At 35.0% G+C, this 15,746-nt stretch overlaps 1 long non-coding RNA gene across 3 annotated transcripts in view; it reads left to right on the forward strand.

Moving 5' to 3' along the window:
• LOC103883928 overlaps window positions 1-15,746 on the forward strand; it is a 133,831-nt gene that overhangs the window by 75,109 nt on the left and 42,976 nt on the right. For all 3 annotated transcript variants that reach the window (XR_002521693.2, XR_002521695.2, XR_002521694.2), the window contains one exon: window positions 8,353-8,458. This is a non-coding gene — a long non-coding RNA (uncharacterized LOC103883928). The remainder of the gene's footprint in view (window positions 1-8,352; window positions 8,459-15,746) is intronic.

The following is a 15,746-nucleotide window of genomic DNA, read 5'->3' on the forward strand; positions in this document are numbered from 1 at the left end:
ACTATTCCTTAAGAACAGCCACCATATTGTCACTCCAAATATTTTTATGTCTGATGCTCCTTTTATTTTAAAAGTTTGTAACTACCACTTGTGTTGAAGTCAAAATTTTCTTTTGATTCTCATGAATGGAATCTTCCATTTTAATCTGTGTGAATTCTGCCTATGATTTTGATCAACTTCAGTAAAATGAAGAGTTCCATTAGAATCGTACAATATCAAGTTAAGCTGGAACCCACACTCGGAGTGGTGAATTACTCCAAATGTGGGTTAACTAGAACCCACAGCATGATAATGCTAAATTATCTGGGGAACCTACTGATTCTCCCAAATACAAGCCAGTTGAACATTCATATACAGATTGCTTTGTGAACATAGTTTTTCATTTTTAGAGACAAATTTACAGAAGCCTGTTTGCTGAGTCCTATGGTCAGCACAATTTAGTTTTGTAGGAAATTGCCAAACTATTTTCCACAGTGACCATACCATTTGTATTCTCACCATTGATGTATCAAGGATTCAGTTTCTCTGCATTGTTGTAGGCATTTGCTATTGTCATTATTTATTTTAGCTATTCAAATAGGTGTGTGCTGGTATCTCCTCACAGTTGTAATTTGAACTTTCTTGATGCCTGGTGAGGTTGAATATTTTGTGCTTATTTATTATCTATATTCCTCTTTGTTGAAATGTCTTTTGGTGTGATTTTCCTCTTATTAGATTGTGGGTTTTTTTAAAATAACTACTGAGTTTTGTTCTTATTTTAGCATATTTGTCAAATAAAGATTTGAACATATTCAAGATGTATAATGTGATCCTTTGATGTACATATATTGTAATGATTACCACAATCAAATTAATCAACACATCTGTCAACACCCATGCTGATGTTAGATCCTCAGAACTTGTTCACCTTGTAACTAAAAGTTTGTACCCTTTGACCAACATTGCTCTACTTTCTCCATTTCCTGGTACCAGGCAATTGCCATTCTTCTCTCTGCTTCTGTTAGTTCTACTTTAAAGATTCCACATATAAATAAGATCATATAGCATGTCTGTGTCTGGCTTATTTCACTTAGCATTGCATTATCTAGGTTCATCCATGATGTGGCAGGATTTCCATCTTTTTAGGGCTAAATAATATTCTATTGTATGTATGTACCATAATTATCTATTCATCCATCTATAAACAATTAGGTTGTTTCCACATCTTGACTATTGTGAATAATGCTATAATGGAGTGCAGAGATCTCTTCAAGATACTGATTTTATTTCCTTCGTATATATGTAGAGGAAGGATTGCTAGATCATATGATAGTTCCGATTTTAATTTTTTGAGGAACTTCCATACTGTTTTCTAGAATTGGCTGTACCAAATTACATTTCCACCAATAGCATACAAGGGTTCCCTTTTCTCCATACCCTTACCGCTCTTTATCAGTGATTTTTTTGGATAGCCTTTCTAACGGGTGTGAGGTGATATCTCATTGTGATTTTAATTTGCATTTCTCTGATGATTCACAATGTCGAGCACCTTTTTACATACCTGTTGGTCATTTGTATGTCTTCTTTGGAAAAAATCTACTCAAGTGCTTTGCCCATTTTATAAATTGGATTATTGGTATTTTTGTTATTGAGTTGTATGAGTTCCTTCTTTATTTGGTATATAAACCTCTTATAAGATCTATGATTTGCAAATATTCTTTTTCCATTCCAAAGCTTGCCTTTCCATTTTGTTGGTTGTTTCCTTTGCTGTGCAGATAATCTTTAGTTTGATGTAATTCAATTTGTCTACTTTTGCTTTTGTTGTCTGTGCTTTTGGTGTTATATCCAAAAGGAGAGTCTCTTAAAAAAATATTGATGGAAAAACTGGATATCCACATGGAAAATAATGAAATTAGATCCTTGCCTCATACTGTATACAAAAATTAACTCAAAAATAAATTAAAGACTTAAATGTAAGATCTGAAACTATAAAATGATTATTGAGTTTTGAGAGATTTTATGCATTCTAGATACGAGTCTTTCATCATACATGTGAATTGCAAATATATTATTCTTCTCATCTGTGCTTGTCTTTTCATCCTCTTAAAGGGATCTTTCACAAAACAAAAGTTTTTAGTTCTGATAGATTCCAATTTATTGAATTTTTTTTTTTTTTTTTTTTTTTTGAGACGGAGTCTCGCTCTGTCGCCCAGGCTGGAGTGCAGTGGCCGGATCTCAGCTCACTGCAAGCTCCACCTCCCGGGTTCACGCCATTCTCCTGCCTCAGCCTCCCGAGTAGCTGGGACTACAGGCGCTCGCCACCTCGCCCGGCTAGTTTTTTGTATTTTTTAGTGGAGACGGGGTTTCACCATGTTAGCCCATGTTGGGATGGTCTCGATCTCCTAACCTCGTGATCCGCCCGTCTCGGCCTCCCAAAGTGCTGGGATTACAGGCTTGAGCCACCGCGCCCGGCCTATTGAATTTTTAAAAATATGGATCATGCCTTTGGTGTCATGTCTATGAAGTCTTAAGATTTTTGTTCCAAGTATTTATCTTGTTTTCTTCAGAAAAATGTACAGTTTTACATTTAAATTTGTGATTGAGAGGAGCTTCAAGTTGGCAGAATAGATGCATCTGGTACCCACCCACCTCTTCCACAAAGAAGCACCAAAACAGTGAGCATATAACCACACTTCAAATAGATAATCTAAGAAAGAGCACTGGAATTCAATAGAGAAGTGACAGGAAGCACCTACAAAAAGGCAGGAGAGGAAAGAGAGGCAGTCCGCTTGGCTGAAATCAGCAGGCAACGTTGAGAGACTCCCCAGTACAGGGAAAGGGTAAGTGAGAAACCCACAGTAATCCACATTTCCACCATGGACTCTTGCGGTCTCAGTCACAGGAGAGCCCCTTGATCTTCATAGGCCCCAAGAGTAACAAAAGGAACTGCTTGGAGACTGGCAGCATGGCCCCATACACTCACAAGCCTTAAGCAGCCTCAGCAGCGTACTATTTTGAAAGCCCAAACACCACCAGATGGCATCCTGCCCTGGGGCTCAAGAAGCTGTCCATCACCACGTCCCCAAAACCTTATAGACATTTCCTACCTGCAGTTGCCACCAGGGCCAAAGCATGAGCCACTGGCAGTGACCCTGCCCCACCCAGCAGACGGACAGTCATGCAGAAAGCCTACCCTGCCTGAGCCACAGTCTCTGAGAGCTGCTGCCGTCACTGGGACCAAAGCATGGGTGACCCCACCCTTCCAGCAGCGGGCCACTTGCAAATTTTAACACACCCCAAGGACAAACTCAGCTGCCCAAAGTTGCTGTCGTTGTGGGCTGTTTCTTAAGGTTAAGGTGCAAGTGGAACAGATGCATTTAGCTGTCTGCTTATGGCTGCTTCCACTGAAAGCAACCCCTCCCTCCCCAGAAACAGGGCTCCAGTATAGACTCTGCTGCCCTTACCTGAGAATTCTTCCAGTGGCTTAGAAATCACCCCACACCTGCCTACCACAGCCAGTGCCTGAGTGCACAATCAGGTTGTCTAAGGACAGGTTCGCCCAGCCCAGCTTTACTCCCACCAGTACACAAGCCTGTCATCTGGGGCCTGAGGTTGTTCAGCCCAGTTTGCTACCATTGGCACCTGAGCATTCCTCTTGAGTTCCTAAGGTCAAGCCTGCCCAACCTGCTGCTACTACCACAGCTGACACCCACCCCCACACACCACCTGCAGGCCTGGGGAATGGCCCATCCAGCCCATTGCAACCACTGCCAACACCAAAATGGAGAACTGGGGACCCAGAGGTTGTCTCTCCACTGTTATTGCCATCACCCACACCATGCCTGTTGCACAGGGGCCTGAAGACCCACCCAACCACCCAGCCCACTGCTCCCATTCCAAGCACCTGAGCAACCCACTTTGAGGCTCTAGAATTGGCCTGCCTTGACATGCTAACACCAATGCCAGCACAATATACCACCCTGGGGCCCAAAGAAACATGCATGGCCTACCATCACTGCCACTATGGGGCCCAAAGACTGGCTCACCTGGCATCCTGGTCCCAAGTAAACTTCACTACAGCCTTCACTAACAGCTGTGCCATAAACCACTGAGGAAAGGACAGACACCATTGACCCTCTTTATAGCTGAGGAAATCATGTGGCGATCACACTACTGCACACACCCAGAATCAAAGCCAAAGTGCCCTACACTATCAACATTATATCTTCAGGGAAAAGTCCTCCCCTATGGAAGTAAATTAAAAAAATTGAAAGAAGTGATTGTTAGACCTGCTGCTTAGATATCAGTGTAAGGACACAAGAAACATGAAAAAGCAAGGAAATATGACATCCCCAAAGGAACACAATAATTATTCAGGAATAGACTCCAATCAAAAATCAATTTACAAAATCATGGAAAAAAATAAAATATTTATTTTTAAAAGCTCAGTGAAATTCAAGATAATACAGGAAAGCAATACAAAGCAATTAGAAAAACATTTAGGATATGAATGAGAAATTTGCCAAAGAAGATAGGTATTATAAAACTGAAACAGAAATTCCGGAACTGAAAAATTCATTGAACGAAATACAAAATAAACTCAAAAAGCTTCAATAGTAGACCAGATCAAGCAGAAGAAAGCATTTCAGAACTTGATGAGAGGTCTTTTGAAATCATCTAGTTAGAGGAAAATAAAGAAACAAGAATTTTACAAGTGAACAAAAGCTATGTAACATATGAAACGCCATAAGCAGACATATAGTTAAACTTCTGTGTTTCAGAAGGCAAAGGGAAAATGAAATGGTTAAAGAAACCTATTGAATGAAATAACAGTTGAAAACTTCACAGATCTAACAAGAGATTCAGACATTGAGATATAGGAAGCTTGGAGATCCTCAGAGAGATATAATTCAAAAGTTCTTCTCTGTGGCATATTATAGTCAAACTATCAAAATTCAAAGACAAAGAGAGAATTCTAAAAACAGTGTGAGAAAAGTGTCTAATTGCTTATAAAGGACCATCCATCAAACTAATAGCAGATTTCTCTGCAGAAACTTTATGGGCCAGGAGAAAATGGGTAGATATATTCAAAGTGCTAAAAGGAAAAACAAAAACAAAACAAAACAAAATTGCTAACCAAGAATACTATACCCAGCAAAGGAGAAGTAAATTAAGGAGAAATAAAGTCTTTCCCAGACAAGCAAAAGCTGAGGGAATTAATCAGCACTGGACTAGGTCTACAATAAATGCTTAAGGGAGTCCTACGACTAGAAGTAAAAAAAAAAAGGTATCTGTTATTATGAAAATAGACAAAAATATGAAACCTACTGGTAAAGCAAACACACAAAGATTCAAATGTTACCACTACAGAAGACCACCAAACTGCAATGATAAACCATAAGAGTAAGATATACAAAACAAGCAGAAATAAATTAATAAATATCAGAAATAAGCCCTCACATAGCAATAATAACCTTGAATGTAAATAGATTAAACATTCCACTTAAAAGATACAGACTGGCTGAATGGATGATGAAACAACCCAAGTACATGCTACTTGTAAGAAATTAATCTCACCTGTAAAGACATATATATACTTTAAGTAGATGGAAAAAGATATTTCATGCAATTGAAAACCAAAAAAGAGCAGAAATAGCTATACTTATATCAGATAAATCAGACTTTAATTCAAAAACATAAAAAGAAATAAAGAAGGTCATTGTGTAATGCAGAGACCAATTCAGCAAGAGGACATAGCAATTCTAAACACACATGAGCCCAACATTAGGGCACCCAGATATATAAAGCAAGTATTATTAGATCTAAAGGGAGAGATTAACTCCAATACAGAATCAATGCAAAAAAACAACAGCATTTCTATATATCAATAATGAGCTAACTAAGAAAGAAATCAAGAAGATAATCCCATTTATAATAGCTAAAATAAATACCTAGGAATAAATTCAACCAGGTAGATGGAAGACCTCTACAAGATAAACCTCAAAACACTGATAAAAGGAACTGAAGTAGATACAAACAAATGGGAATACATCTCATTTTCATGGATTTGAATAATTTATATCATTAAAATGACCATACTGCGCCAAACAGTATACAGATTCAAGATAATGTCTAGCAAAATACTAACATCATTTTTCACATAATTAGAAAAAAATTCTTAAAATTTGCATGGACCCCATAAAAGAAGCCAAATAGACAAACAATCCTGAGCAAAAAGAAGAAAGCTAGAGGTACCACACTACCTGACTTCAAAATATATCGCAAGGCTATGGTCACCATAACAGCATGATATAGGTATAAAAATAGACACATAAACTAATGGAACAGAATAGAGAACCCAGAAATAAAGCCACATACCTATAGCCTGATTTTCAACAAAGTTGTCACGTACATATATTGGGGAAAGGAAACCCTCTTGAATAAATGGGGTCAGGAAAATTCATTATTCATAACCAGAAGAATGAAACTGGACCTATGTCTCTCATCATATACAAAAATCAACTCAAGATAAATTCAAGACTTATATATAAGACCCCAAAACTGTACATCTACTAGAGGAAAACATAGGGGAAGTACTTCAGGACATCGATCTAGGCAAACATTGTATGGTTAATACCTCAAAAGCACAGGCAACAAAAACAAAAATAGACAAATGGGGCTATATTAAGCTAAAACTGTAAGGCTTCTTGAAAGCAAAACAAACAAAAACAGTCTAAAAAGAGGCAACCTATTAAATGGGATAAAATAATTGCAAACTATTAATCTGACAAAGGCCTAATATCCAGAATATACAAGGGACTCAAACAACTCAACAGTAAAAAAGACAATCCTATTACAAAAATGAACAAAGGACATAAACATACATTTCTCAAAAGAAGACATACAAATGGCCAATAGGTATATGAAAGAATGCTCAGCATCACTAACCATTAGGGAACTGTATCAAAACCACAATGATATATCATCTCACCCCAGTCAGAATGGCTAATATTTAAAAGACAAAACATAAGTGATGAGAATGTGGAAAAAAGAGAAGTCTTTTATACTATTGGTGGGAATGCAAATTTGTGCAACCACTATGGAAACAGTATGGAGATTTCTCAAGAATCTAAAAATAGAACTACCATATGATTCAGTAATCCCACAACTGGATATTTATCCCAAGGGAAAGCAATCAATATATCAACAGGATACCTGCATTTGCATGCTTATTGTGGCACTAGTCACAAAAAAAAAGATATGGAATCAAACTGTGTCCACCAATGAATGAATGGATAAAGAAAATGTGGTATATACACACAATGGAATACTATTCGGCCATATAAAAGAATAAAATTATGCCATTTGTAGCAACACGTGTAGAACTGTAGGTCCTTGTGTTAAGTAAAATAAACCAGCCACAGAAAGACAAATATTGCATGTTCTCATTCATATGTGGAAAATTTAAAAGTTTATCTCATGGAGCTAGAGAATAGAATGATAGATACTAGAGGCTGAGAAGGATGTTTGGGTAGGAGGGGAGATGAAGAAAAGTTGCTTAATGGGCACAAACCCACAATTAGATATAAGATGTAAGTTTTAATATTCAGTAGCAGAGTAGAATGACTGTAGTTAACAACAATATATTCTATGTTTCAAAGTAGGAGAAGAGAGGACTTGAAATGTTCCCAACACATAAAAATGGTAAATACTCAAGATAATGGATATCCCAAATGTCCTGACTTGGTCATTACACATTCTGTGCATGTATTAATAACAAAATACCACATTTACTCTATGTAAAATATTATGTCTTAATAAAATAGTACAAATTGTGTCTCAAAATAAACTATTTTTTAAACACTATTAATTGATTGATTGAGACGGAGTCTAGCTCTGTCAGGCTGGATTGCAGTTGTGCAATCTTGGCTCACTACAACCTCCGCCTTCTGAGTTCAAGTGATTATCCTGCCTCAGCCTCTGGAGTAGCTGGGACTACAAGTGTGTGCCATCACACCCAGTTAATTTTTGTATTTTTAGTAGAGGTGGGATTTCACCATGTTGGCCAGGCTGGTCTCGAACTCCTGAGCTCAAGTGTTCTGCCCACCTCGGCCTCCCAAAGTGCTGGGGTTACAGGCATAAGCCACTGCGACTGGCCAAGGACACTTTTAGATTTGCTAAAATTGTGAGAAAAAATAGTGAAGATGTTACAAAGTTTCCATATGTTCATACCCAGCTTTCTCTATTATTAACATCTTATATGATTATGTTACATTGGTATAAATAATGAACCAATATTGATACATTATTAGTAAAGTGCATACTTTATTCAAATTTCCTTAGTTTTTACCCAATTTTTTTTTTCTATTCCAGAATTCCATCCAGAATGCCACACTACATTTACTCATCAAAATGCAACTTGTTAAAAGTTGTATCTCATGGAACATTTACCAAAATTGATCATATGCTGGGCTATAAAGTAAGTCACAGAATATTTCATTTTATTTTTTACTTTAATTATTTTCAGCTCTTATTTTAGATTCAGGGAGTGCATGTGCAGGTTTGTTACTTGGGTATATTGTGTGTTGCTGAGGTTTGAGGTATGAATGATCTCATCACCCAGATACTGAGCATAGTACCCAATAGTTAGTTTTTCAATCTTTGTTCTCCTCCCTCCGCCCTCAGTAGTATTCATTTTTTATTACTGCCATTTTAATGCCCAAGAGAGCCCAATGTTTAGCTCCCTCTTATAAGTGAGTACACGTGGTATTGGGTTTTCTGTTCCTTTTATTAATTCACTTAAGATAATGGCCTCCAGTTGCATCCATGTTGTTGCAAAGGACATGATTTCATTCTTTTTTATGGTTGCATAGTATTCCATGGTGCATATGTACCATATTTTCTTTATCAAATACACCATTGATGGATACATGACTTGATTCCATGTCTTTGCTGTTATGCATAGTGCTGCAAACATGCAAGTGCATGTGTCTTTTTGGTAGAATACTCTGTTTTCTTTCGGATATATACCCAGTAACAGGATTGCTGGATCAAATGGTAGTTATGTTTTCAGTTATTTGAGAAATCTCCAAACTGCTTTCCAAAGTGGCTTAACTAATTTACATTCCTACCAGCAGTGTATGAGCTTTCCCTTTTCTCCAGAGCCTTCGCAGCATCTGTTGTATTTTGACCTTTTAATGATAATCATTCAGACTGGTGTGAGACAGTATCTCATTATGGTTTGATTTGTATTTCTCTGATGATTAGTGATGGGTAGCACTTTTTCATATGTTTGTTGGCCACTTGTATGTCTCTTCTGAGAAGTGTCTATTCAGGTCTTTCACCCGTTTTAAAAATGCAGTTATTTGTGTTTTTCTTGTTGAGTTGTTTAAGTTCCTTACAGGTTCTGGATATTACACCTTTGTCAGATGCATAGCTTACAAATATTTTCTCCTATTTGTTTTCTCTGTTGATAGTTTATTTTGCTAAAAGAAGCTCTTTGGTTTATTTAGGTCCCACTTGTAAATTTTTGTTTTTGTTGCCATTGCTTTTGAGGACTTAGTCATAAATTGTTTCCCAAGGTTGATGTCCAGAATGGTATTTCCTAGGTTTTCTCTTAGTATTCTTATAGTTTGAAATCTACACCTAAATCTTTAATCCATCTTGAGTTAATTTTTGTATATGGTGAAAGGTATGGGTCCAGTTTCGTTCTTCTGCGTATGAATAGCCAGCTATCCCAGCACCATTTATTGAATAGAGATTCCTCTCCCTCTTGCTTATTATTATTATTTTTTTACTTTGTCAAAGATAAGATGGTGGTAGGTATATGGCTTTATTTCTGGGTTTTCTATTCTATTCCATTGGTCTGTGTGTTTGTTTTTGTACCGGTATCACACTGTTTTGGTTACTGTAGCCTTATAGTATAGTTTGAAGTCAGGTAATGTGATGCTTCTGGCTTTGTTCTTGTTGTATAGGATTGCTTTGGCTATTTGGGCTCTTTTTTTTTGGTTCCATATGAATTTTAGAATAGTTTTTTTTCTAGTTCTGTGAAAAATAACATTGGTAGTTTGATAGGGATAGTGTTGAATCTGTAGGTTGCTTTGGGCAATATGGTCATTTTAATGCTTAAGCATACATTCTCTAATCAGAATGAAAGTAACCTAGAAATCAATAAGATGGAGAAAAATACCCTATTGTTTGGAAATGTAAAAATGCATTTTTCAAAAACGTTGTTTGTATTTTGCAGTTTCTGGATACAGTATTCTACATATTTCAGTTATATCAACATTTATTAATTATATTCAAATTATATATTTTTACTATTATTTTTACTGCTTGCTACTAAGTAAGTTATTGTGTTAGCTTGGGTCCTCTTAAAATCACACATTGAGGAAAAAATACTTGGGCTCAGGTGGTTTATTTGAGTGGCAACCCTGGATATCACAAGAAGGGAGTAGAGAAAGTGAGCCAAGAAAGGAGAGAGTTGTCAATAAAGGATATATTATTGAGGTGGTCACCACTCTTGAAAACTAGGGCTTAATGCCATTTGAGACAGTCTAAAAATAATGTGTAGCACATGCCTCAGAATTTTCTCACTGTTGGACAGAATGGCAAAAAAAAAAAAAAAAAAAAAAAGGAAGAAGAAAAAAAATTGCCTGCTAACTCCCATCTTCCATTAGTTCAGGGTTGTGCCCAGAGGCATGAATCCCTCTGTATTTCTAGATTGTTTATATAGATGAAGACGAGTTTTCCCAAGTTTCTAGAGAACGATCCCAGGCAGAAAAGCAAGGTGTGTAGGCACCTGATATGGGATGCTGTCAGTTGTACCAAAAACTGTCCAAATCTAGGTGAACTAAAATAGGGTAAGGATGTATTATAATTTCTTATGATCATTGGCAGTTCATTTTCCTTTTCTTCAGAGCCTCTTTCTTCACACATTTTAAAGCTATATTTTTAGATACATTCAAATTTAGTATTATTGCACCTTTTTGTAAGTTGACCCTATTAACATTATGAACTGTTGCTTTTTTCTGTTGTAATACTTTTGCCTTAAAGTCGATTTTCCCTGCTATTAATGGAGCTAATTTCTTTCAGTTAGTATTGCACAATATATCTTCTTTTTCAATCTTACTTAACTTTGTGTCATATTTAAAGTGGTCTCTTGTAAACAGTATGTTAATGTTTAAAATTCAGCCTGATGGTCTTTGCCTTTTAATTGGAGTTTCTATTCAATTTATATTTAATGTAATTATCGATATACTTGGTTTTACATGTACCATATTACTACATTTTTATATAACAAATTTGTTAATTTTTTCTATTTTTTTTGTTAATCAAATATTTATTTGTTACTGTGTTTTTCCCATTTTTTATTACCATTTCTTTAGTGGTTATCCTAGAAATTACGGTATGTGTCCTTATTATTAGAATCTAATATAAACTAGTATTTTTTACTGTTTCTTATATAGTGCAGGGAGGGACTTTAGAATGCTTGAATTCTACCACCTTCCCTCTGCCTCCTATTTGTGTTGTATTGTATCTTAAAATGTATATGTATTTAAAATTATTACTATTATTATTATTTTGTGTAACCAGTATTCACTTACATTTATCCATATATTTAGCCTTTCTGTTGTTTCTTGTTCTTTCCTGGGTTTCTGTGAAATCATCAGGGATTGTTCTTTTCTAACCTAAATATATGGCAGTTCTATTAGTGAAGAAAAGTATAAAAAAGTATAAAAAGTGGGAAGGCGTCATAGAATATTGGGATGATATCAGTGTAATTTCCTGGACAAAAGGCAGAGAAGCTGAAACTGATTTTTTTTTTTTACTTCATATATATTTTAAATATTTGATTTGCATTCTATTTATTTATTTTTGCTTTTTGTGGGATGGCTAGTATGGTATAAGCTTGTCCATTATAGCTGGAAATAGAAATATTTATGTGTTATCACCAACTTTTGGTTTCACTGATGTTCTCTATTGCTCTTTCTAGATTTTATTTCATTGATTTATGCTCTGATCTTTCTTATTTTCTTCCTTGAGCTTGCTTTGGGTTTAATTTGCTGTTCTTTTTCTAGTTTCTTAAAGCAGACATTCAATCATTAATCTGAGGGCTTTTTCCCCTAATCATTCAATGCTGTAAATATCTACTTAAACACTGCTTTACCTGGATCTCATACATTTTGATACGTTGCATTTTCATTTTCATTCAGTGCAAAATATTTTCTAATTTATCTTGTAATTTCTGCAGTGACTCATGGATTATATAGAAGTATTCTATTTAATTTCCAAATATTTGAGAATTTTATAGCAATCTTTCTGTCATTGATTTCAAGTTCAATTCAGTTATGTCAGAGAACACATTTTATATGGCTTTTACTGTTTTTAAATTGGTTAAGGTTTGTCTTATAGCCCCGAACATGATCCATCGTAGTGAATGTCCCACATGCAATCAGAAAGAATGTGTATTCTGCTGTTGTAGAATGGAATATCAATTAGGCCAAATTGGTTAATAATTTTGTTCATGTCTTCTATATCCTTATTTATTTTCTGTCTGCTTGTTGTGTCAACAACTACGAAGGAAGTATTGAAGCCTCCAATTATAATTGTGGCTTTTTCTGTTTCCTGTTTGATTTCTATCAGACTTTTCTTCATATGTTTCAATTTAAGTTGTTAAATGAATATTCAGGCTTGTTGTGCATTCTTGTTGAGGTGACCCTTTTGTCATTATTTAATGTATCTGCTTATCTCTGGTAATATTCATTGCTTGAAGTTTACTTTGGCTAATATTAATAGAGCCACTCAGTTTTCTTTTCATTTCTGTTTGCATAATGACTTTTTCCATCTTAAAATTTTGAATCCATCTATGTCTTTATATTTTAAATACATTTCTTATTGACAGCATTTAGCTGGGTCTTTTAAAAACAGAATATGGCAATTTTCATCTTTCATTTAATGTGTTAAGACCATTTATAATTTTCATTTAGTAACATTCTTGCTAGTGATACAATTGGAATTTTCTGTTTGTTCTCTGGCTCATTTGTTTTTCCTCTTCCTTTTTTCTTATGGATTATTTGAATTATTGTAATATTCCATATTAATTTATTCAATTTTAAGCTTCATATTTTCTGGTATTTGCTCTAGGGATTACAATACATATCTAACTTTTCTATTTGTTCAAGTCTAATTTTCAAAATGAATGATTATTTTGAAGTTTTCTTGATATGTGTTTTTAATATTTTACCATTTCTAGTAAAATCTAGTATTCTTACAACTATATCAGTCCCTTTTAGTATTCTTACAACTATATCAGTCCCTTCACTGTCCCCCATTGATCTTCATGTTAAAGTGTCATATATATTACATCCGCATTCATTGACAAACTCCAACAATGTTGTACTTTTTGCTTTTCAACAATCAAATATGTTTTTATCAAAATTGTTCTATTCTATATGAAGTTCTTTACAAAGAACTTAAGAGGAGAAAAAAAGTTATTTACATTTATTCAGATGTCTTTCGTTTCTGTTGCTCTTGATTTCTGATCATATACATTTCTTTCTGGTGCCAGTGCTGAATTTGGTCTAATTTTGGCCAGGTGTGGTGGCTCACGCCTGCAATCCCAGCACTATGGGAGGCCAAGATGGGTAGATCACCTGAGGTCAGGAGTTCGAGACCACCCTGGCCAACATGGTGAAACCCTGTCTCTACTAAAAATACAAAAATTAACTGGGCGTGGTGGTGGGTGCCTGTAATCCCAGCTACTCGGGAGGTTGAGAAGGAGAAACATAAAATGTACCAACTTGAACCATTTTTAAGTATAAAGTTCAATAGTATTAACTATATTCACACTGTTGTGCAACCAATTTCCAGAACTCTTTTCATCTTGCAAAACTAAAACTATACCCATTAAACAACTCCCTATACTTCCTTCCCCTCAGTCCCTTTCAGCCATCATTCTACGTTTGTTTCTATGAATCTGACAGCTCTGTATACCTAATATAAGCAGAATCACACAGTATTTGTCTTTTTGTGACTGGCTGGCTTTTTCACTTAGCATAATGTGCTTCATATTCATATCTGTAGTAGCAATTCCTTCCTTTTTGAGGCTAAATGGTATTCCATTTTATGTATATACCACATTTTGTTTATCCCTTTATCCATCAGTGGACATTTATGCTGTTTATTTTGTTGTTGTTGTTGTTTGTTTGTTTTTTACCTCTTGGCTATTGTGAATAATGCCGCTTCATATCCAAAAGTGGAATTGTTGGATCATATGTTAATTCTGTTTTTAATGTTTTGAGGAAGCACCATATTGTTTTTCATAGTAGCTGCATCGTTTTACATTCCCATCAACAGTGCACTAGGACTCCAGTTTCTCCACATCCTTGCCAATGCTTGTTTTTTTTTTCTCTTTTTTCTTTTTTTTTTTTTTTTTGACACAGAGTCTTGCCCTGTCACCCAGGGTAGAGTGCAGTGGCATGATCTCGGCTTACTACAACCTCCGCCTCCTGGGTTCAAGTGTTTCTCATGCCTCAGTCTCCAAAGTAGATGGGATTACAGGCATGTACCACCACATCTGGCTAATTTTTGTATTTTTAGTAGAGACAGGATTTCACCCTCTTGGCCAGACTGGTCTCGAACTCCTGATCTCAAGTGATCTGCTCAACTCGGCCTCCCAAAGTGCTGGGATTACAGGCATGAGCTACCATGCTTGGCCTATTTCCTTTTTTTTTTTTTTTTAGTAGCCGTTTTAATGGGTAGTAAGTAAGGGTTTTCTAGTATTTTAGTTTGTATTTTTGTTTTTCTATTCTTGGACAATCTTGGTCTATGATATTCCCTTCTTTTTACTATGTTTGTGTATTTTTTTAATCAAAATTGTTTTATGTGAAATAAGTTAAAAAGCCTTACCTTTGTATTCTCCCAAAAGTATTGCATTATATACAGCATAAATTTTTCTTAAATATCTGGTAAATCTTTACATTTGAAATGCCTTCTCTATAAGATACATTTATTTTTCTTATTTCTAATTATGTTTATGTGTGACAAATATTTTTGATTCTTGATCAGTCTTACTAATGGCTTGTTAATTTTCAAACAAATTTTCTTTTTGCTGATTCTCCAGATAAATTGTTTCTATTTTATTAATTTTTTTCTTTCCTCCTTTTAGGCCTATTTTGGGTTTACTTAATTGTTAGTTTTCCAACTTAATTTGAATGCTGAGCTTATTACTTTTCTATAATGTTTCCTTTATTGATATATAAAGCTAACATTTCCCTCCATGTAAAACTTTAGCAGCATGCTACAAGTTTTGATATAAAAAAGTCTTGTCATTTTTGTTGTTCTATTTTAGATATTCTATAAATTCTGCATTATAACTTTTTGATAAACAAATAATTTGATGATTTTAAAGTTATAAATTTATGGTGTTTATTTCTAATTATAATTAACAATGGTCAGAGAAGATTATCTGTATATTAAGTGTTTATAAAGATGAAAGTATGTAAAATATGTATATACTCATATTGTGTGAGTAAATGCACAGAAAGCAATCTGGAAGTTTATATAACAAAATGTTAACAGCAGTTATTCCAAGTGCTAGAATTTTAAAAGATTTCTCTTTTTCTTTGCATTTTTTATATCTTCTGAATTTGAAAGGTGAATATGAATATTTTTTACTAGAAAACAAAGATGTTTATATAGGAGATAAAGAAGCGTTTAGATGAATATGTACCACCTGTATTGAGAACCCATTTCTAATCCTCTGC

The sequence above is a fragment of the Papio anubis genome, chromosome 6 (genome assembly GCF_008728515.1).
Source record: "Papio anubis isolate 15944 chromosome 6, Panubis1.0, whole genome shotgun sequence".
NCBI lineage: Eukaryota > Metazoa > Chordata > Mammalia > Primates > Cercopithecidae > Papio > Papio anubis.